At 43.7% G+C, this 23,964-nt stretch overlaps 1 protein-coding gene across 19 annotated transcripts in view; it reads right to left on the minus strand.

Annotated features, from left to right (window-relative positions):
* The window catches only part of MAMLD1 (mastermind like domain containing 1), a 113,525-nt gene that overhangs the window by 85,965 nt on the left and 3,596 nt on the right, over positions 1–23,964 (minus strand). The window lies entirely within an intron of this gene.

Raw genomic sequence — 23,964 nt, forward strand, 5'->3', positions numbered from 1 at the left:
AGTAACCACGAAGAAAACTGCAATGTGATATACTCAAAAACACTAAACAAAAATCAAGATAGATTCCTAAAATATGTCCAAGTAACCCACAAGAATGCAAAAAAAGAGAATCAGAGAAACAAGAATCAGAGAAAGTAAAAAGACAAATAATAAAATAGCACCCTTAAGCTGGAGCATATCAATGACCACCTTATATTTATATGGTATAAACATACCAAACACAACACAGACACTGGCAAAGTAGATTTTTTTAAATGACCTTACTATATTCCATCTACAAGATACTCCAAATACAACAGCACAGGTATGTTGAAACTAAAGGATGGAAAAAAATATACCAAGCAAACATAATTTTAAAGACCAGCAGTGGCTATATTAATATCAGAAAAAGACTTCAGAGCAAAGTAAATTATTGGAAACTGACAGACATTATATGATGATAAAAGAATCCACTAGTAAGACGTCATGTACCACACAACAGTCTCAAGACACATGAAGCAGACACTGAGAGAGCTGACAGGATACACAAATTCATATTACAGTTGAAGACTTCAATGCTCCACTCTCAACAATAGTTGAACTCAATAATATTTAATTTATAAAACATTTCACCCCAAAATAGTAGATGATACATTTGTTTCAAGATACTATAGAACATATGCCAAGATAGACCACATTTTGGGCCTTAAAACATACCTCAACAAATTTAAAAGAACTGCAACCACACAGAGTATATTATTTAATCAAAAAAGACTCAAACTAGAAATCAACAACAAAGAAATCAGGAAAATCTCAAAACACTTGAAAATAAAACAACACACTTCTAAGTAACACATGGGTCAAAGAGGACATCCAAAGGAAATAAAAATGCATTGAACTGAATGAGAATGAAAATGTAAGTAATAAAAATGCATGAAACATAGCTAAAGCAGTGTTGAGGGAAATGTATAGTGCTAAATGCATATATTAGAAAAGAGGAACAGTCCCAAATCAGTATCTAAGCTAAATCAATAATCTAAGCTTACACCTCAAGAGTCATGGAAAAATAAACCCAAAGCAGCAGAAGGTAAGAAATACAGATAAGATTAAAAAAAAAAAATCAATGAAACTGAAAACAGAAAAATCCATGTACATAAAGCCAGTTCTTTGAAAAGATCGGTAAAACTGACCTCTATAAAGACTGAAAATAAAGAAGACAAAAATGACCAATATAAGAAATGAAACATGGGATAACACAAGGCCTGGCAGACAGCAAAAGAATAATAAGGAAATATTATGAAAAACTCTGCACACATAAATATGACAACACAAATGAAATGGACCAGTTCCTTGCAAACCACAAACTACCAAAATAGATTATTTGAATAGCCCTATCACTCTAAAGGAAAATGGATTCATAGTTTAAAAATCTCCCCCCAAAACACCAGAACCAGGTGGTTTCACTGAAGAATTCTACCAAACATTAAATATTAATTAATACCAATTCTATACATTATCTTACAGAAACTAGAGAGAAGATTTTCCAACTCATTTTATTAGGTCAGTATTACCAGACCACCTGACCTGCCTCTTGAGAAACCTGTATGCAGGTCAGGATATTGTCACCCTGCTTATTTAACTTCTATGCAGAGTACATTATGAGAAACACTGGGCTGGAGGAAGCACAAGCTGGAATCAAGATTGCTGGGAGAAATATCAATAACCTCAGATATGCAGATGACACCACCCTTATGGTAGAAAGTGAAGAAGAACTAAAGAGCCTCTTGATGAAAGTGAGAGAGGAGAGTGAAAAAGTTGGCTTAAAGCTCAACATTCAGAAAACTAACATCATGGCACCTGGTCCCATCACTTCATGGCAGATAGATGGGCAAACAGTAGAAACAGTGGCTGACTTTATTTTTCCGGGCTCCAAAATCACTGAAGATGGTGATTGTAGCTATGAAATTAAAAGACACTTACTCCTTGGAAGGAAAGTTTTGACCAACTTAGAAAGCATATAAAAAAGCAGAGACATTACTTTGTCAACAAAGGTCAGTCTAGTCAAGGCTATGGTCTTTCCAGTGGTCATGTATGGATGTAGAGTTGAACTATAAAGAAAGCTGAGTGCTGAAGAATTGATGCTTTTGAAGTGAGGTGTTGGAGAACACTCTTGAGAGTCCCTTGGACTGCAAGGAGATCCAACCAGTCCACCCTAAAGGAGATCAGTTCTGGGTGTTTATTGGAAGGACTGATGTTGAAGTTGAAACTCCAATATTTTGGCCACCTGATGCGAATAATTGACTCATTTCAAAAGACCCTGATGCTGGGAAAGATTGAAGGCAGGAGGAGAAGGGAATGATAGAGGATGAGATGGTTGGATGGCATCATCAACTCGATGGACCTGGGTTTGGGTGGACTCCGGGAGCTGGTGATGGACAGGAAGGCCTGGCGTGCTGCAATTCATGGGGTTGCAAAGAGTTGGACATGACTGAGCGACTGAACTGAACTGAACTGAACCCTGATATAAAAAAACAGATAAAGACAGAACAAAAAACTGGAGACCAAAACCCATCATGAACACAGATGCAAAAATCCTCAAGAAATTATTAGCAAAATTCCACAACTCACACAATATGAATTATAGAACCCAAGTCACCCAATACTGATTTAAAAGATTAATTTGTAGTTTATAAACTCTCACAAAGGAAATGTCTAAACCTAGGCAGTTTCATGAGAGAATTTTACCAGATGTTTAAAGAAGAATCAGTACTGCTTTCATATAATCTCTTTCAGAAAACAGAAAAGGCAGGAAAACTTCCCATTTCATTTTATGACTCTGATACCAAAACCAGTCAGGCACAGTACAAAAAAAGAAAATCACAAGCCACTTTAAAAGATCCAAATTTTTTAAAAATTGGCAAATCAAATCCAGGAATATCTAAAAGGAATAACACAATGACTAACTGAGGTTTGTCTCAGGATTGCAAGGCTGTTTCACTTTCTAAAAATTAATACAGAAGGACAAATATCATATGATATCACTTGTATGTGGAATCTAAAAATATAGTACAAATGAACTTATTTAAAATACAGAAACAGAATCACAGACATAGAAAACAAACATGGTTAAACAGGGAAAGGGGAGGGGATAAATTAGGAGTATGAGATTAACAGATACACACTGCTGTATATCAATTAGATAAACAACAAGGGTTTACCGTATAGCACAGCAACTATATTCAACATCTTACAATGGAAACTAATTGAAGAAAAGAATATATATACATATATACACACACGCCAAATCACTTTGCTGTATACCTGAAACTAACAAAATATTGTAAATCAACTATAATTTGTAAAAAGAACAAAGTAAGAAAAAAATTAATTCATGTTATACACAATATCAACAGGCTAAATAAGAAAAACCATAGGATTGTATTCTGCTTGATTAAAAAAAAAGAACTCTCATAAAAGAATAAAAAAAGGACAACCTTCCTTATCTTGATATAAAGCATCTACAAACTCCATAGCTAACATTATACTTAATGGAGAGAGACTGGATGCTTTCTCCCTAAGATCGGAAACCAGGCAAGGATGTTTGCTCTCACCACTGCTACTCAACAAAACTATTGTAATTTTAGCTACTGTTACAGGTATGAGAATGAATCAAAAGCTATACAAACCAGAAAGGATGAACAATGCCTGTCCCTATCTGCAAACAACATGATTGTCTACATGGAAGATTCCAAAGACTTGACAAAAGAATTCCTAGAACTCTTACCTAATAGTAGTTCAGCAAGTTCAGCAAGGTTGGAGGATATAATATCCACAAAAAGAAACCAATCATATTTTTATATACCAACAATGAACATTTGGCAATGTTCAATTCTAAATAAAATTTCTAAAATTAAAAACACAATACTCTGCAACCCAAAATGAAGTTGCTCAGTCGTGTCCGACTCTTTGCGACCCCATGGACTGTAGCCTACCAGGCTTCTCCATTCATGGAATTTTCCAAGCAAGAGTACTGGAGTGGGTTGCCATTTCCTTCTCCAGAGGATCTTCTCAACCCAGGGATCAAACCCAGGTTTCCCGCATAGCAGGCAGACAGTTTACCATCTGAGCCAACAGGTCTACAACCCAGGTCTCCCACATTGTGTCTGGATTCTTTACCAGCTGAGCCACAAGGGAAGCCCAAGAATACTGGAATGGGTAGTCTTCCTTCTCCAGTGGATCTTCCCGACCCAGGAATTGAACCAGGGTCTCCTGCATTGCAGGCAGATTCTTTACCAACTGAGCTACCAGGGAAGCTCTCTACTGGCATTAGGATAGATACATATAGATAGATCAATGACACAGAAATGAGGGCCAAGACATAATCAAATTTGTAAGCTTTTGCACAACAAGTTCAGTTCAGTTCAGTTGCTCAGTTGTGTCCGACCCTTTGCAACCCCATGGACTGTAGCACACCAGGCCTCCCTGTCCATCACCAACTCCCGGAGTTTACTCAAACTCATGTCCATCGAGTCGGTGATGCCATCCAACCATCTCATCCTCTGTTGTTTCCTTTTCCTCCTGCCTTCAATCTTTCCCAGCACCAGGGTCTTTTCAAATGAGGCAGTTCTTCGCATCAGATGGCCAAAATATTGGACTTTCAGCTTCAGCATCAGTCCTTCCAATGAATATTCAGGACTGACTTCCTTTAGAATGGACTGGTTGAATTTCCTTGCAGTCAAAGGAAACCATAAACAAAATGAAAAGACAATCTACAGCCTGGGAGAAAATATTTGCAAATGATGCAACCAACAAGGGGTTAATTTTCAAAATATACAAACATCTAATAGAACTCAATAACAACAACAAAAAAATGCAACCAAAAAATAGGCAGAACACCTTAACAGACATTTCTCCAAAGATATACAGATGACCAAGAGGCACATGAGAAGATGCACATCACTAGTTATTAGAGAAATGCAAATCAAAGCTACAGTGAAGTATCACCTCATGCCTGTCAGACTGGCCATCATCAAAAAGTCTACAAATAATACATGGTGGAGAAGGTGTGGAGAAAAGGGAACCATCCTACACTGTTAGTAAAACTGTAAATTGGTGCAGCCACTATGGAAAACAGTATGAAGGTTTAAAAACTAAAAACAGAGTTGCCGTACAGCCCAGCAATCCCACTCCTGGGCATACACCCAGAGAAAACTAACTCAAAAAATACATGCACCCCAATGTTCATAGCAGCACTATTCACGATAGCCAAGACATGGAAGCCACCTAAATGTCTATCAACAGATGAAGGATAAAGAAGATGTTAAATATATAAACAACAGAATATTACTCAGTCATAAAAAGAATGAAATATTCCCATTTGCAGCAACCTAGATCAACCTAAAGGTTATCATACTAAGTTAAGTCAGACAGAGAAAGACAAATATTCTATGATATCACTTATATGTATCATCTAAAAAATGACACAGATGAACTTATTTACAAAACAGACTCACAGACAAAGAAAACAAATTTATGGTTATCAAAGTAGAATAGGGAGGGGAAGGGGTAAATTAAGAGTATGGGATTAACAGATACACATTACTGTATATAAAACAGATAAACAACCAAGATTTACTGTACAGCACAGGGAGCTATATTCATTATCTTGTAATAACCTATAACTTGAAATAACATGATACTGTAAATAAACTATAGTGAAATTTAAAAATAAAAGAAATGAGGGTCAAGAAATAAATCTTACATTTGTGTTCAATTGACTTGTGTCAAGAGTGTCAAGACAAAATAAGTCTTTTCAGTAAAAGATGTTGCGACAATTCAATATCCACATGCAAAAGAATGATGTTAGACTCTTTTTTCACTATACACAACAATTACCTCGAAATGGAAGACAGACCTAAATGTCAAAACTAAAACTATCAGACTCACAGAAGAAACACAGGAGTAAATCTTTGTGATCTTGAATTAGGCAATGGCTTTTTTGGACATGGCATCAAAAGCACAAGTGATAAAAGAAAAAACACATAAATCAGACTTCATCAAAATGAGAACTTTTGTGCTACAAATAATAACCATCATAAAAGTGGGAAAATGACTCACTGAATGGAAGAGAACATTTGCAATTCGTATAACGTATGAGGGTCTAGTGGCGAAGGAAATGAAACCCACTCCAGTATTCTTGCCTAGAGAATCCCACGGACAGAGGAGCTGGCGGGCTATGCAAGAGCTGGACATGACTTAGAGACAAAACCACCACCACCCATGAGGGCCTAGTATTCGGGATATATAAGGAACTCTTAAAATTCAACAATAGAAAGACAACCCAATTTTAAAATGAGCAGGGACTTCCCTGGTGGTCTAGTGGTTAAGACTTCACCTTCCAATGCAGGGGATGCGGGTTCTATCGCTGGTCAGGGAGCTAGGATCCCACATGCCTCATGGCCAAAAAAATCAAAAGGTAAAAAAGAGAAAACAGAAGCAATACAATAACAAATTCAATAAAAGACTTTAAAAATGGTCCACTTTTTAAAAAATCTTTAAAAATAATAAAATGAGCAAAGGATCTGAACAAACATTTCTCCAAAGAAGGTATGTATGTGTGTGCTTAGTCACTCAGTCATGTCGGAGTCTTTGCGACCCTATGGACTGGAGCTCGCCAGGCTCCTCTGCCCACGGGATTCTCTAGGCAAGAATACTGGAGTGGGTTGCAATTTCTTCCTCTAGGGGATCTTTCTGACCCAGGGATTGAACCTCCATCTCCTGTGTCTCCTGCATAGCAGGCGAATTCATTACCCACTGAGCCATCAGGGACGCCCCAAAGAAGATATACAAATGGTCGATCAATGCGTGAACAGATGCTTAATGTCAGTGGATATAAGGAAAAAGACAGGTGTTGGTGAGATTGTAAAATGGTACAACTACTTTGCAAAGCAGTCTGGCAGTTCTTCAAATATTAAACATATTATTATCATATGATCCAGAAATTCCACTATTAGGTATCTACGAAAGGTATCTCTACACAAAAATTTGTATGTGAGTTTTCATAGCACCTTTATTCATAATAATAGTCAAAAAGTGGCAACAGCCCACATTTCAATCAACTGGTGAATGATACAACAGAATATTATTTGGCAGTAAAAAAGAACGAAGTACTAATCCGTGCTAAAACATGGATGAAACTTGAAAATACTATAGTAAAGCAAAGAAGTCAGTCACAAAAGGCTGCCTATGTATGGCTCGAATTATAGGAATGTACAGAACAGGCAGATCCATAGACACCTAAAACAGACTACTGGCTGCTAGGGGCGGAGGGTGAGGAGAAATGGGGAATGGCTGCTACTAGTGATGTGATTTCCTTTGGGGGTAACAAAAATGTTCCAAAATTAGATAGTGGTGATAGCTGCATGGCTCTGTGAATATACTACAAAGCATTGAATTAACACTGTAAATAAATTTTATGGTGTGTGAAATATATCAATAAAGCTGTGTTCAAAAAACACAATACAATTTACAATTGATCTAAAGAAAATGCGAAGTAAATCGAAGAAAATGTGCATAGAATCTGTATCAAGAATATTACAAACTGCTTATAAAAGACTGAAACAAGAGGAGCACTGTGTTTATTGATTAGAAGACTCAACATAGTAAATATTTCAATTTTCCTCAAACTGATCTGTGATTTTAATGCAATTCCCATCAAAATCTGAGGAAGAATTTTTTTTTTGTAGCCAAGACAAGCTTATTCTAAAATTTGTATGGAAAGGTTCAGGTCCCAGAATAAAATGATTTTGAAAGACAAGAATATATAATAGGAGAAGGCGCTGTTGTTGTTCAGTCACTAAGTCGTGTCTGACTCTTTGCGACCACATGAACTGCAACACGCCAGGCTTCCCTGTCCTTCACCAACTCCCAGAGTTGCTAAAAATTAAATTTAGAAAGCTTAGAAGTGATCAGTTAACCCAGTGGAGAGAAGGTGTAGATAGAAGCCTGAGAGCCAACTGTTAGAAAGTAGTCACATGGGTTTATAAGAGGCAATGGGACAGGTGTCTCAAGCACACACATTTGGAGAGTACTAACTATTGTTTTGATAAATTTGATAAATTTCAAGACAAAACCAGACCTTCCTCTCAATAGACAACCTGTTGCAAATGCCCCTCAAGCCTGGCTCAGTATGGCAGACACCAGCTGGTCTGCTGAACTCCTTCTAGGTCCGCACTCAGAACCTGGCCCCCAAGGCAGAAAAACTGAGAATAGGAGGGCTCTTTTCAGGTAGAACCAATTTGCAGAATGGATGGATGGGTGGGTGGATGGATAGATGGATGGACAGTAGATATGAGAGTTTAGACATAAAAGGCTACTAAATACTCTTGCTGAAAAAAATGTATATCAATTAGTGATGATTAGCAGTATTAGTTATTTTAAATAATTTCAGCCCAGAGAGCAAATAGAGTACTTTATAAAGTACAGTTCATCAGTGACCTGCTAAAATGAGAATGTTTAACTTGAATAGTCTAGTTGTGTTTTCCAATATGGTAGCCACTAACCACATGTGGCTACTGAGCAGTTGCAATGTGGTTAGTCTGAATTGAGATGCACTATAAATGCAAACTATACACTGCCATGTGAAGACATAGAATCATAAACCAAAAACTGTGTACAATATCTCATAATTTTTATACTGATTACATGCTGAAATCATAATTTTAGATTTGTCGTTGTTGTTTAGTCGCTCAGTTGTTTTCAACTCTTTGTGACCCCATGGACTGTAGCCCGCCAGGCTCCTCTGTCCACAGGATTCTCCACACAAGAATACTGGAGTGGGTTGCCATTTCCTACTCCAGGGGATCTTCCCAAATCAGGGATCAAACCTGTGTCTCCCGCATTGCAGGTGGATTCTTTACCACTGAGCCATGCAGGAAACCCCCATAAGTTTAGATAGATTAGGTTAAATCAAATATATTTTTCAAATTAGTTTCATCTGTTTCTTTTTTACTTTTTTAATGTGGCCACTAGAAAAATGTTAATCTGTATGTGTGGCTCATGTTTATGACTTGCATTATATTTCTCATAGGCAGAATTGGCCTAGTTGATGAATAGTTTTGCAAGTTTTTGCTCAAATCTTACCTTCTCAGCAAGGTCCTTCCTGCCCACCATATTTAAAAGTGTACCCTTGACATATAAGACTTATACACTGAGAACTATAGAACATTGATAAATTAAACTGAAGATTCAAAGAAATGGAAATATATCCCATGCTCTTGGACTGGAATAATTAATATTGTTAAACTGGCCATACTATTGAAAGCAGTCTACAGAGTTAATATAATCCCTATCAAATTAACCATGAGCTTTCTCACAGAACTGGAACAAATAATCCTAAAATTTCTATGGAACTGAAAAAGACCCAGAATTGCCAAAGAAATCTTGAAGAAAAAGAACAAAACTGGAAGCATAAACCTCCCAGACTTCAGACAACACTACAAAGCTACAGTAATCAAAACAGTGTGGTATTGGCACAAAAACAAACATCAGTGGAACAGACTGGAGCCCAGAAATAAACCCACACACTTATGGTCAATTAATCTTGAAAAAGGAAACAAGAATACACAATGGAGAAAAGACAGTCTCTTCAGCAAGTGGTGTTGGGAAAGCAGGACAGCCACATGTAAACGAATGAAGTTAGAACATACCCTCATAGCATACACAGAAACAAATTAAAAATGACATGACACCATAAAACTCTTAGAAGGGAACATAGGCAGAATACTCTTTGACATAAATCACAGCAATATTTTTTTGGATCTGTCTCCTACAGTAATGGAAATAAAAGCAAAAATACAAATGGGACCTAATTAAACTTAAAAGCTTTTGCATGGCAAAGGAAACTACAAACAAAATTGGAATCAGAGAAAATATTTTCAAGCAATGTGACCAAAGAGAGATTAATGTCCAAAATATTCAAACAGCTCAATATAAAAAAAAAAAACTGAATCAAAAATGGGCAGAAGACATTTCTCCAAAGAAGACATACCAGTGGCAAACAAGCACATGAAAAGATGCTCAGTATCACTAATTATTAGATAAACGCAAATCAAAACTGCAATGAGGTATCACCTCACACTGGCTAGAATGGTCATCGTCAAAAGTTTACAAATAATAAATGCTGGTGAGGATGTGAAGAAAAGGGAACCCTCCCACACTGTTGGTGGGAATGTAAATTGGTGCAGTCACTGTGGAAAACATTATGGATGTTCCTTAAAATACTAAAAAATAGAGTTGCAATATGATCCAGCAATACCACTCTTAGGCATATATCTGGAAAAGATGAAAACTCTAATTTGAAAAGATACATGGACTTCAGTGTTCACAGCAACACTATTTACAATAGCCAAGACATGGAACAACCTAAGTGTCTATCTACAGATGAACAAATAAAGCAGATGTAGTGTATATACACAAAGGAATACTACTCAGCCATTTAAGAAAGAATGAAATATTGGTATTTGCAGCAACATGGATGCACCTAGAGATTATCATACTAAGTGAAGTCAGACAGAGAAAGACAAATATCATATGATATCACATACGTGAAATCTAGGAAAATGATACAGATGAACTTTGGAAAGCAGCAACAGACCCACAGACACAGAAACAATCTTATGGTTACCAAAGGGGAAAAGGGTCTGAGAGGGATAAATTAGGAGTATGGGATTAGCAGATACAAACAAATCTATACAGAATAGATAAACAACAAGGTATAGCACAGGGAACTATATTCAGTATCATATAGTAAACTACAATGGAAAAGAATCTGAAAAAGAACAGTTGCTATACACCAGAAACTAACACAACATTGTAAATCAACTGTACTTAATAAAAATAAAGTACCTACTAAAGAGAAAACAAAAGTGCACCCTTGCCCAACATCCCCCAACTCCCTTCCCTGATTCATTTTGCTTCAAGATACATCACTTCAAATATATTATAGTTTTTACTTATTAATCTTGCTGTTATTTGTCTCCCCCCCAGACTATCGTCCATGAGGGTTTTTTTCTGTTTTGGTCACTCTTATATCCCTGACACATCATTAATTGGCATAAGTTCTTTCACTGTGGGTATTTAGTAGCCTTTTACATCTTAACTCTCATGTATCTGCGTATTCTACCTTCCATCCTTCTGTCCACCCATTCATTCATCCCCATCCATCCATTTTCCAACAGTGCCTGGCACAAAATAGACACATACACACAAAATCTTTGCTGAATCAGCTTTTCAAAATGATTTCTGGACAGTTCCTGAACTGACCAGCATCCAAGTTCCAGTTTCATCCTGACCCCACCTTTCCTGCTGTTCAAGGGGGAAAGGAGAGGCAGCCCGATATCCCCGTCCTCAACCCCTAGAGGGTCCACAGGAGAGAGAAGGGTCTTAGGCACTGCCCTCTTTTCCCACCTCCCTTTCTGCTTTCATTTCAAGGCCAATGCTCTTAAATCTGTGTGAGGGGGAGGGGATAGATACATTTTTCCAAAAGGCAGACAGCCTTCAGGAACTATGTGGGCAGAGAACCACATATACTTAAAAGTGCTAGAGCAATTTTCATCTTTTTTTTTTTTTTTTGGACTTGATGTCCCCCTTCCTCTTTCAGACAATCACTGAAATTAACCACTAGAAAAGATTTAAAGGTCATATAATGCACTGGTCAAATCACATTCTCCAAATAGAACAATCCAAACCAATAAAAAGAAAAATCTCAGAGAGCCCACCATCCCTCTAGGCCAGCCCCTCACAGTAGTCAAGAGACCTACAGGGCCCAGAGCAGGAAAGGGACTTATCCAAGGCCACACAGTGAGGCAGCAGAGCTGAGCCTGGCATCCAGGTTACCTCCCTCTCAGACCAGCATCTCTCCAACTTTACATTCCCACAGTAGTCCTGTCCCAGGCCAGAGGAGGTGGTGGCCAGGCCCAGAGAAGAGGTGGTTGGTTGGGCTAGAACCAAGAGAAACAGTCCTACAGCTGCTGGACCTGTGGGGACGAGCTGGGTAGAGTTTGTAAGAACCCCATGAACTACAGGTGGCCAATACATTTATATGGTTAGAAAACTAACAAACAAGCAAACCTGGTGAGTACTATGGGTGCAAACAGTGGTACAAAAGCTTCTCTTAGACAAGACAAACTGTTAGTCACTGCAAAAATCAAGGGTGGGGTGGGGCTGGGGGCTTGGTTCTTTTTTGTTTCTCATAATGAAAATTAGCAAATATGAAGTCAAACCCAAAGCATCTTGCATGTTTAAATTAAAATAATTTAAAATAATAAGGTCCCAAGGACCACCCCCCCCCCGTTATTTAAAAAAATCTGATTTATTTAAAATTAGGCCATCAAAAGTATTTAGCTGCGAACAACTCAGGTGCTGGGGACAGAGATGGGGACAAAAATCCCTTTTTGATAAACTACTATTTGATGGCTATAAACGAAAATCTCTCACTCCTCTGTTCTACTGACTACAGGCCCATCCCAGCTGGAAGCCTGGGTGCTTCTTCTGTAAGGGTCTATGATCTATGGGGTGGGGCAAAGAGCCCCCAAGTGGGCTGAGAGCAGGAATGCCTGAGTCCAGGGTCAGCTCAGCTCCTGGTGGCTTGCTGGGGGATCCAGCCCCAGCATCCTCATGTGTAAAAGCAGGGGTCTCTAAGGGAATTCATGCTTTCCTCATTCACTGAAAGTGAAAGTTGATCAGTCGTGTCCCACTCTTTGCGACCCCACAGACTATACCGTCCATGGAATTCTCCAGGCCAGAATACTGGAGTGGGGTAGCCTATCCCTTCTCCAGGGGATCTTCCCAACCCAGGAATCAAACCAGGGTCTCCTGTATTGCAGACAGATTCTTTACCAACTGAGCTATGAGGGAAGCCCATTCTTTGGCCCTACATAAATCCATATCCACTTTTTGTTTTTACCCAAACTTCTGCAAGTCTTCTCTTCTCTCTAACAGTCACAGTCTCCACCTAACAAACTCAAATGAAACCACCACACTTTCAAGCCTCAGGTCATTTCAAAAACAAATTATGATTTCTGCTTTTCAAATATTGTAATTAAAGTGTTAGTTGCTCAGTCACGTCCAACAAAATTTTTGTGACCCCCATGGACTATTGCTCACCAGGCTCCTCTGTCCGTGGGGATTCTCTAGGCAAAAATACTAGAGTGGGTAGCCGTTCCCTTCTCCAGGGGATTTTCTGACTAAGGATCGAAACCAGGTCTCCTGCACTGCAGGCAGATTCTTTATTACTGAGCCACCAGGGAAGCCTGGCAACTCAGAGAAGCATGAAATGGCAGAGGAGGGCAGAGCAGTCAGATTCCCCTCATCAATCCCTTCACTGTACAGATGGGGAAAACCGAGGCTCCTACTGGACTTGGAGCACAAGTTGGCCAACCCCTAGGTGAATATTCTTCCCACCGTGGAACTAGGGATGCTCCCAGACTCAGAAATTTGGTTGCAAACAGGGAATATGCCAAAGGGCAAACACAAACTGCCATACTTTCTGATTGAAGAAGCACTGCTGTTTCAGTTGATGATGTGATGATGTCTGAAATTACCAGGTGGCATCTGCTTCTCTGGTGGCTCAGTTAGTAAAAAATCCGCCTGTAATGCAGGAGACCTGGGCTCAATCCCTGGGTCAGGAAGATCCCCTGGAGAAGGGAATGGCTACCCACTCCAGTATTCTTGCCTGGAGAATCCTATGGACAGAGGAGCCTGGTGGGCTATAGTCCATAGGGTCCCAAAGAGACACGACTGAACAACTAACACTTTCAATATCTTTCAATGTTCAGCTATCTGCTTTCCAGGGGCCTGTATGATTCCTCCCCTTCAGATAAACAATGAAGCTAAGGCCAAGACATTCCAGCAAAGGATGGAGTGTGGTCACCACACCACATGATGAGCCAGTATTGAGCACCCTTGTTCATCATCCTCTCTATTGAGCCAGCCTGGGGAATTGGCTGGTTCAACTAAAGAAAGAAAGGGTATGGGGACACCTCAGTCTGTCTGCAATCCAGTTCAAAGCCAACCAGCACTGCTCTTTATAAAGGACAGGGAAAGCCCAAGCTCCTTCGCAGATCCCATCTGCTAACTTCCATGGCAGGTAGACGCGGAGCCTCCTCCATGGCACTGGGCCAGGGACACACCCCCTGGCCCCACTCCAGAGCCAAAGAGGGCTGGGCAACCAGGACTCCTAACCAGACATGGCCTTGGGAACTGTCTAAATCCAAAGACAAATGTGCCCTATCCCTCCCAAGCCAGAGACTCTTTTGTGCTAACTGGTCTATGTGTAAATTACATGATCTCAAAAGAAAGGAAAAAAAGACTGCTCATGTCGAAAGAGACCTGCTTTTCATTAATTTCTTGGGCCAAATGGGAAGGAAAAATGAAGAGTAACCAATCAGCAACCTGAGAGCGTGCCCATACTGGCTGTTCATAAGACCATCTTACCAACACCATCTTGCTGGAATCTGCCATGATACCATTAAGCTAGGTAGAGCCTACCTTCTCATACACTCATCTGACAAATGAGGACACTGAGGGCAGCTTCAGGAACTTGAACAAATCCTACAGGTGGTCAACACCTGGCTCCAATGGCAAAACTCACTGTTCTTCCCACCACAGTGCAGCATTTCTGCCCAAATGGTAACCAGCAATGACGCCACAATGTGGCACAGCCCAAGGTGCCACACTGAAGCATTCTTAACCTATCTCAAAGGACCCCTGAAGGAGCCATGAATGGGCTTCCAGAAAGGTCTATGAGCCCCTGAAATAAGACACAGCATTGCATATAATTCTCAAAGAAGCCTGTGAGCCACTCAAGGCAAAGAGCTGACCCTGCTCTAGAGAGACAGGAATCACTTTAGGTATGATCTGGGCCTCAAGAATACACAGAAGAACTGTACAAAAAAGATCTTCACGACCCAGATAATCACGATGATGTGATCACTCACCTAGAGCCAGACATCCTGGAATGTGAAGTCAAGTGGGCCTTAGGAAGCACCACTATGAACAAAGCTAGTGGAGGTGATGAAATTCCAGTTGAGCTATTTCAAAGCCTAAAAGATGATGCAGTGAAAGTGCTGCACTTAATATGTCAGAAAATTTGGAAAACTCAGCAGTGGCCACAGGACTGGAAAAGGTCAGTTTTCATTCCAATCCCTAAGAAATGCAATGCCAAAGAATGCTCAAACTACCGCACAATTGCACTCATCTCACACACTAGTAAAGTAATGCTCAAAATTCTCCAAGCCAGCCTTCAACAATATGGGAACTGTGAACTTCCAGATGTTCAAGCTAGTTTTAGAAAAGGCAGAGGAACCAGAGATCAAATTGCCAACATCTGCTGGGTCATTGAAAAAGCAAGAGAGTTTCAGAAAAACATCTATTTCTGCTATATTGACTATGCCAAAGCCTTTGACTGTGTGGATCACAATAAACTGGAAAATTCTGAAAGAGCTGGGAATACCAGACCACCTGACCTGCCTCTTGAGAAATCTGTATGCAGGTCAGGAAGCAACAGTTAGAACTGGACATGGAACAACAGACTGGTTCCAAATAGGAAAAGGAGTACGTCAAGGCTGTATATTGTCACTCTGCTTATTTAACTTATATGCAGAGTACATCTTGAGATGTACATCTTCTGGGCTGGAAGAAACACAAGCTGGAATCAAGATTGCTGGGAGAAATATCAATAACCTCAGATATGCAGATGACACCACCCTTATGGCAGAAAGTGAAGAAGAACTAAAGAGCCTCTTGATGAAAGTGAAAGAGGAGAGGGAAAAAGTTAGCTTAAAGCTCAACATTCAGAAAACTAAGATCATGGCATCTGGTCCCATCACTTCATGGCAAATAGATGGGAAAACAGTGGAAACACTGGCAGACTTTATTTTGGGGGGCTCCAAAATCACTGCAGATGGTGACTGCAATCATGAAATTAAAAGACGCTTACTCCTTGGAAGGAAAGCTATGACCAACCTAGACAGCATATTAAAAAGCAGAGACATTACTTTGCCAACAAAGGTCTGTCTAGTCAAGGCTATGGTTTTTCCAGTGGTCATGTATGGATGAGAGAGTTGGACTATAAAGAAAGCTGAGCACTGAAGAATTGATGCTTTTGAAGTGTGGCATTGGAGAAGACTCTGGAGAGTCCCTTGGACTGCAAGGAGATCCAACCAGTCCACCCTAAAGGAGATCAGTCCTGGGTGTTCATTGGAAGGACTGATGTTGAAGCTGAAACTCCAATACTTTGGCCACCTGATGCAAAGAGCTGACTCATTTGAAAAGACCCTGATGCTGGGAAAGATTGAGGGCAGGTGGAGAAGGGGACGACAGAGGGTGAGATGGTTGGATGGCATCACCGACTCAATGGACATGAGTTTGGGTAAACTCCAGGAGTTGGTGATGGACAGGGAGGCCTGGCATGCTGCAGTCCATGGGGTTGCAAAGAGTCGAACACGACTGAGGACTGAACTGAACTGGGCCTCAAGAGACCAGCCAGGGTTTGCTTCCATGAAATCAAGCTCAGAAGAGTCTTGGCAGCCAGGTGGTCCTGGCCATGTTCCAATCTCAAGAACAGAACCAGCTTTATGTGGGCAGGATGCCATGGGACTGGGGAGGGGTGCCCAAAGGGGCTTTCTAACTGTTGAACCCCTCCTACCTGCACCCTGAAGAGCACATGCTCCCCAAGGAATGACAACCCTTACATCCTATAATTTAAGTCAGAGGTTCCAGATTCTCCCTAGTAAGGGAATCACAGGGCTCAGTGGTCAAGAAATCACCTGCAATCCAGGAGCCACAGGAAACATGGGTTTGATCCCTGACTTGGGAAGATCCCCTGGAGCAGGAAATGGCAACCCACTCCAGTATTCTTGACTGGAGAATCCCACGGACAGAGCCCTGGTGGGCTACAGTCTACAGAGTCGCAAAGAATTGGACATGACTGAAGCAATTTAGTACACACACACACAAGGGAATCAAATGAAGGCGCAGAGGGTGAGGACAGTGCCTTTTCAGGTAAGGACGAGTGGGCAGATCTAGGATGCAGGAAGGGAAAAACTGGGGGACTGAATCCAAACTAGTTTGCTTAGAATTTTGCAAAGTGCCAACCCAAAGGCATGACTGCAAACGCCAGGCAGGCTGTCCTCAGCCATAGGTAGAGCAAGGGTTTCAGACCTAGCCCTTTCTGTCTGGGTGTCGCCTTCCAGAGAGGACGGGCTGAGGATATTGAGAGAGACAATGCCAGCTTCTAGTTCTCGACTTCTGGGTCAAAGCATGTTCTAAAATGCAAAGGGCCTCACCTTTCAGGGAGGAAATGAACAAGGATCATGCTTCTCAGCTCCTGAGACAGAGTGAGTGAGTGTGTGTGTGTGTGTGTGTGTGTGTACAAGTGCAGCTGTGTGTGTGTGTGTTTGTGTTTGTGTGTGTGTGTGTGTGTGTGTGTGTGTGTACAAGTGCAGCTCTGCATGACTTCCCCGGGCAGGCAGGGAGGCGAGGCCCCACAACCAGCTCATGTGTCCAGATGCGAAGGACTCCTGTCTGAGAAGCCAGACTTCCCAGCCACCCTGGGGTGGGGAAGGGGTCTCTGACTATCACAGCCACTGCTGCTGTTTGGGGAAAGAGAGGCATGCAGGGCTGCCAGGGGGCTGCTGCTCTGGTGGGAGAGGCAAATGGAGGGGGAAGGAAAGCCGCCTGCTTGGAGCATCCCTGTAGCTTAATCCTGCAATTTCATTGTCACTGCACTCTGAACGGGTTCTGCCTCGGGAGCGGGCCCTTGGGAGGCTCCAATTTGATAATGGCCTTACCTCTGCTGAGGAACCAGACCTCGCCACCTGCCCTATTGGCAGACAGGATGGGTTCCCAGGCTGCCCTCCTGTGCAGTGCATTAGTCATGCGCCAAAGGCAACACACAGGCCATAAGTTGGAGCACTGGATGCCCTGCTGGGATTAGTGCAGTGACACCCTCCATATTTTCAGGGCTCATTTTGAGGGCTGTGGCTGCGAGGACCACAATAATATCATAACATATAACCATAATGCTCTGTACCCCATCGCTGGCAGATCACTAGAAACAACCAGATTGTTCACTTTCATTCGAATGTCAGCACCATTATTTTAACACCAAGTGTGTCCGATTTGACTCCATATCCCCCCACATGGATGTGAGAGCGGTGGCAAAATGAAATGGGTTAGTTCTTTGAGCTTTTGTTACAACATGTTCATGCAGCAAACTGCGAAGAAAATGGAGTAATTAGAGGTTAAATTAATCCTTGACAGACAAGCGGCTTAGAAACGCCCTCCTCCCCAAACCCAGCATAAAGTACACCAGTCTTTCAGAATTAGACACGCAAAGCATGTGACGTTGGCAACCTCACTGAAACTACGGTCCCACTTAAAATTCCAAGGTCGGCGTCGCAACCTCCAGGGGCAGATCTTACACACTGAGATCTCATTAAGAACAAAACCCAAACAACCCTTGCCACTGCCAACAGAGCCCACCCAGCCAAGCCCTCTGAGCGGCTGGTGGCCCCACACTCCATCAGCAATTTGAAAACAAGGTATGACACACGACTTTCAGAGGCACCACAGCCTTGGCCTTGTCTGATCCTTCACTTAAAATCTCTGATTTCAGCTGGAAGAGACTGAAAAGCCCTGTGACTTTACAGAAGAGGAAGTGGGGCCCAGAGAGGAGGCCCGATGTCCCTGAGGTGGCACAGTGAGGGGAGCCCTAAGGAAAGAGAAGTCCAGTCTCCCATTCTCAGGTAAGTACTGAGTTTGGGAGGCCTGCTTAGCACCCATGGGGCTTTCCTCTTCCAGCTTGAATGTTCTGGAAGCATCTGAGTGCGCAGGTACATTCGTTCACCAGTGCTAACTCTCTGCAAGAACTGGGGTCACCTGGCCAGGGGGTCTCCAAAAAGGAAGGCAAGGCTGGATCCTGTCCTCCATGCTATTCGTGAGACATGGGGGGTTCGGGTTCAAACACTGGCAAAGTGGAAAAGCACTGTTAAGGATGGGGAAGAGGGCTCGGGACAGCTGGACAGAGGACTTGAGATTGTCCGAAGCGTTCAGGATGACAACTTAGAGCTCTCATTAGGCCTTTAGTTCCAAAAGGCCCACACTTCCTCTCCAGAGATGGAAGAAGGCACAAGCCGGGGTCACTGGGTACTTCCAAGGCAGATGTCATTCAATAGCTCAGGCCCTGCGGCCTTCAGGGGCCTCTTCTAGAAGTGGCAGAAACCAAGTCCAGATCCTCCCACAGGTGGACAAGAGGAAGAAGCGCAGGGTGGAAGCTCACGCTCAGCTCATCCTCCTCTGGGCCTTGTGGAACAATTCTCAGCCTTAGGAAAGCAGCATTTCCCAGACCACACTTAACGGGTTACTTACTGGGGAGAGCAAGCAGCAAGGCACCCTGGGAGGGGAAAGTGGTTGGGATGCCCCGTTGAAGCTGGGGCTGGGCTGTGTGCCCAGGGGCACGGTGTGGGTCAGAGGGCAGCCAGGGCAGGACTTAAGCCCTGTCCCCGGAAGGCTTCACTCCGGGGAGCCCACATTCAGCAAAGCCCCCCACTATGCCTCACCCCACAGTGACAAATCTGATCGCTTTGGGAATTATGAAGAGGTCAGATGAAATTGTGGAGCTTCTGTGAATGGAGAGAAAGAAGAAAGCAATGGAGTGGGAGAGGGAGGGAATCCAACAGTTTTTTTTTTTTTTTCCTATCCCCTCCCCTTGCAGAAAATGCTCCTGGTGCTTCAGCTGCCAGGCTGGTCTCTTGTGAGCAGGACCCCATGGGACTATGCACTGAAATCCTGGCAGGTAAACAGTGTAACACAAGCCAAGCCCCTCATCTCCTCGAGGATCCCCCCCCACTAACTGCCCGAGGGCTCCCCGGAGCCCAATGTTCTTCCTCTGCTCCACTTGCAGATGAAATTATGACAAAGTGATGACAGAAACAAGTAATAAGCACTGCCATAAAACCCAGTCAGGTTCGTATAGATTAACGAAGTTTCTCGCCTACAAGTCTGTAAGACAGTTCAGGATTCAGTGTCTGCAAAATCAGACTGTTCCCACTGAGCTTGGTGACGCTGCTTTCCTGCCGTACAGTTGACTGCTGCTGCCTAGGTTACCCCAGTGGCTGGCGTTCTGAGAGGTGTATGATGGGAACTGGTTTATTGTGCTGATCCATAGTAACTGACTCCTGTTCCCTGATCATTTATCTCCCTCCCCAACCACATCTGGGTTGGTCTATTCACGCTCTCAGCATTCTATCTGCTCCAACAAACACTCAGCCTTTTCTGCTTGGATAAGGAGATTTTTTAGTTACATCCATTATATGTGTATCAACATTTATGGCAGCAAAATAATTGCCAGAGAGCTCAGAGGACAAAAGGTCCTCCCTCATAATGTCACTGGTAAAAAAAAAGAAAAAATCAATATTAACATCAGGCAGGACAGTAGCAGATTCTTAAATGGCTGCTGTGTCCTCCAAGTTGGAAATTTGATTTTTAAAAAAGCATCCAGCTGGACTAGGAAGCAGTGAGTTCAGAGCCCATACTCCAGTGGGGCACATGTGTGGAGGGGGGAGGCCTTTTTGTCCTTGAAACCTTTGCTGAGTAACTGCAAAGCACCAAATCTGTTCTATACTAGATGAATCCTTTGGAGACATGCCAGTCTAATTTCAAAGAGCTTGAATCCCGTTATCCGGAAACCAACCCAGTGATGAGGTGGCCAGCCGTCAGCAGGTCCTCAGACCACCAGATTAGGGATACCAGACAGGAAGCCCTGCAGGTTGCTTTCTAGCCTCTAGCATCCATGCTTCTAGGTTACAAGTTCACATGGGTGAAAGACACAGAGAGGGAACACTTTTCACTTCTGTGTTGTTTGGATTGACCTGTCCTTTTTTCTTCCTCCCTCTTCTTGCTGCCCCTCAAAATCTCAGCTCCATTTCTTTACCTATCTAGCCCCCACCCCCACCCCAGTAGTATTTCAGGTCCCCCAAAAATGACTATTCCATTTACAAATCACAGAATGTTAGAGCTAGAAGGCACTTGGACTCCAAGGTCATGGTAGGGGGACGGGGACAAGGAGGGAGGATGGGACTTGCCCAAGATCACTGTGCCTGTTAGTGGGGAGATTGTTCTAGAACACAAGTTTCCCAGCTCCTAGGCTAATGATCTCTCGAATGCATCACTGCAGAAAAAAAAAGCAGAATCCTAGAAAGTTTACTGCAGATAGGAAGCCCCTTTAAAGAAGGCAAATGGTTCTGCTGTCAGAAGAACCACTTGTCCAAGATGAGTTTCTGTCCATTTCAAAAACCTAAACAGCAGTTGAGCTTCCTAGGGACAATCTATTAACAGGTGTATTTTAAGCCTTTAGGTGATCCGCTTAAAAGGAAAAAAAAAATGATATTAAATGTGCCGGCCAACCTTGACAAAATCCCTTTCCTTAGTGCAAAGAATCAACCATGGTAAATCTCTTACCTTAAGATGTAGTGAGTGTATGGCCCCGCCCCCAGCCCAGCAACAGGCTATTTCCTAGTTGAGTTTAAAAATTCAATGACGTTCCTATTTCAACCCCACACATCTGTGTCACTGTCAGCGTCAGTGGCAGGAAAACAGACGAAGTCACCCTTTGCTAATGATTTCCTAACATGGAATTTCCTCGTATCTCCTCAAGTCTTTCTTTTTCCAATGCCAAACTGTTTTTTTTTTCCCTTTCTCAAACACATTGTACTGAAGGAAAACTGAAAATGGTCCCAGGCAGAAGATGATGCTTTTTAAGGATCTTACAACGAAAAGCTGCAGCTCTTTGTGATATTTTTAAGAGGTGGGGAGAGAATTGCCAGTTTTTCTAAAGCCAGTACCAACAAAACAGAGATTTCCTTCTGGGCATCTTGGAATCTCTCAGCCTGGCTCTCTTTCCCCTTTCCCGCCTCCTTCCCAAGTTCCACTTTGAGCAACATTCGTACACCAGTGCTGAAGGAAACAACGCTCAAGCAGCGGAGGCACTCGTGGGACGAGGCCAAAGGCCCTCAGGGCCAGGGACGATCCTTGCGGAACTAACGAAGCACAAAGCAATATAGGCGCCCATGACGTTTCTCCTCTGGAGAATATCCTATTTAACATGGACATTGGTCACAGGGAGAAAAGAGGGCTGTTACTTTAAGGAGAAGACACTGATTAGCTGCTCGGGCTGGCAGCAAACAGCTGGTCTGTCCGGCAGGTTCAAGGCCATTTCAGCTTCTCTCTTATGGAGGCACCATATGTTCCATCTCGCACATCAGCAGCTTTATTTTCCAATGATCTTGTTCCAGAAGGGAAGCACAAAGGGGAGGAGAAGGTAGACCCCGTGTTTACCCTTTGAGTACTTTCCTGTGATTTTTAGATGCAATGAAGATGTGTATGTTTCGAGGGTGGGGATAGTTAACGCTTCTCCTTTTATTCCAAAGACCAGAGAACAAATGTCGGATCGACAGTTACGAATACCCTCCAGAGATCGGAGGAGAGTGCAGTAGGGGAAGGACACGTGAAAAGGCACACATACTACGTGGCCAGGAGATTAAAGGGGAAGATGGGGTGGAGGTGGGCAAAAGAGATCTGGAGGAATTTGCTCAGGAGACCTACCAGTCGAGTTCGGGCCCCGCCTACTTCTCCTGATTTGTCAATTTTTCTTATGGCCAGTATTCCCTTTCTGAACAAACTTCACAAGTAGACCCGCGGAACCGTCAGGGGGGCGGGGGCGGGGCCAGTCAGGCCGACAGGCTGGCTAAAGGTTACTGCAAACAGTATGTTTAACATTCCTCAGCGCAAAACCGACTTCCCGCAAGTTTGGGGGATGGGGAGCAGGGCAGGTGTTAGGGATAGGGGCCGGCTGAATCCTCGCTCCAACTAATGCCGGAAACCCATGGGTCCTTAACACCCCCAAGTGCCCGGCCTTGGATTCCTGCTCTGGAGGCCGGCTCGTCACAGTCCAGAGGTGCGCCCTCGTCCCCACTGCCAGTCCGGGTTGCACGAACCTCCGAGGGGAGGTGGCAGTCCTGACTCCCTCCCTCCATGCAAAGGGGCCCCGCGGAGCGTGTGAACCCCTGTGTAGGGGTTCAACCCCTGCAGGCGGCTGGAAGGCGCGGGAGGAGGGACGGGTGCAGCCGCGGGGTGGCGAACGCCTCAGAGTCGCCGCCATCGTCTCAGCCGTCGTCTCAGCCACCAGCAGGTGCGACAGCCGCCCTGAGTCCTAACGGCGAAGGGCTCGGGCTGCAAAGCGAAACCGAGGCAAGGGCGCCCCCTATGCCCGGGACCGGCGAGTGTAGAAGCGAGCGGCGAGCGGCGTCTGCCCACCCCGCGGAGCGTTTGCCGCCTCTGGCCCCCGCGTCGGCCCGCTAGCCTAGCCGCCCGCCCAGCCGTCCGGGCGGCAGTGGCCCCCGGGTGTCCACGGCCGGACTGCCCGCGCACTGCCGGCGCCAGGAGCCGGGGACTCCCCACACCTTCCGAAATTCCTGCCGAATGGCTTTGAGACCCAGCACCCTCCCCCACCGCCTACACTTGCCCTCCTGTCCCAAGCGGCTCCGAAGCCACTGGGAGGCAGCCGCCCCCCACCCCTTGCCTCTGGGTCCCTTTCCCCTTCCCTCTCTCAAACCTCCAGGGAAACAAAGGGGCTTTTTATAAAGCGAATTGGCGGCGGCGGCGGCGGGGATGGGAGGGAGGGAAGGAATCTATAAAGACTAGAAGAGGCGGGGTGAGGGATGAAGCTGAACGGCCTCCGGGATCCCCAAGCGGCCGTGGCGGCCAGGAAGCCTCGGTGGGAGCGCGGCCGACCCCCCGGTCTGTGATCACTCGGGGGGGGGGCCCGCGCCGGCGGAAGGCTAGGCTGCCCCATTGAGATGCTGCTTGCCGGCTCGCCGAAGCCTGGGAACCGGATTGCCCCGGCCGTGGAACCAGGGCTGGGTGGCG

This window comes from Giraffa tippelskirchi, chromosome X, assembly GCF_054371585.1.
Source record: "Giraffa tippelskirchi isolate mGirTip1 chromosome X, T2T-mGirTip1v1.2.pri, whole genome shotgun sequence".
Taxonomy (NCBI): Eukaryota; Metazoa; Chordata; class Mammalia; order Artiodactyla; family Giraffidae; genus Giraffa; species Giraffa tippelskirchi.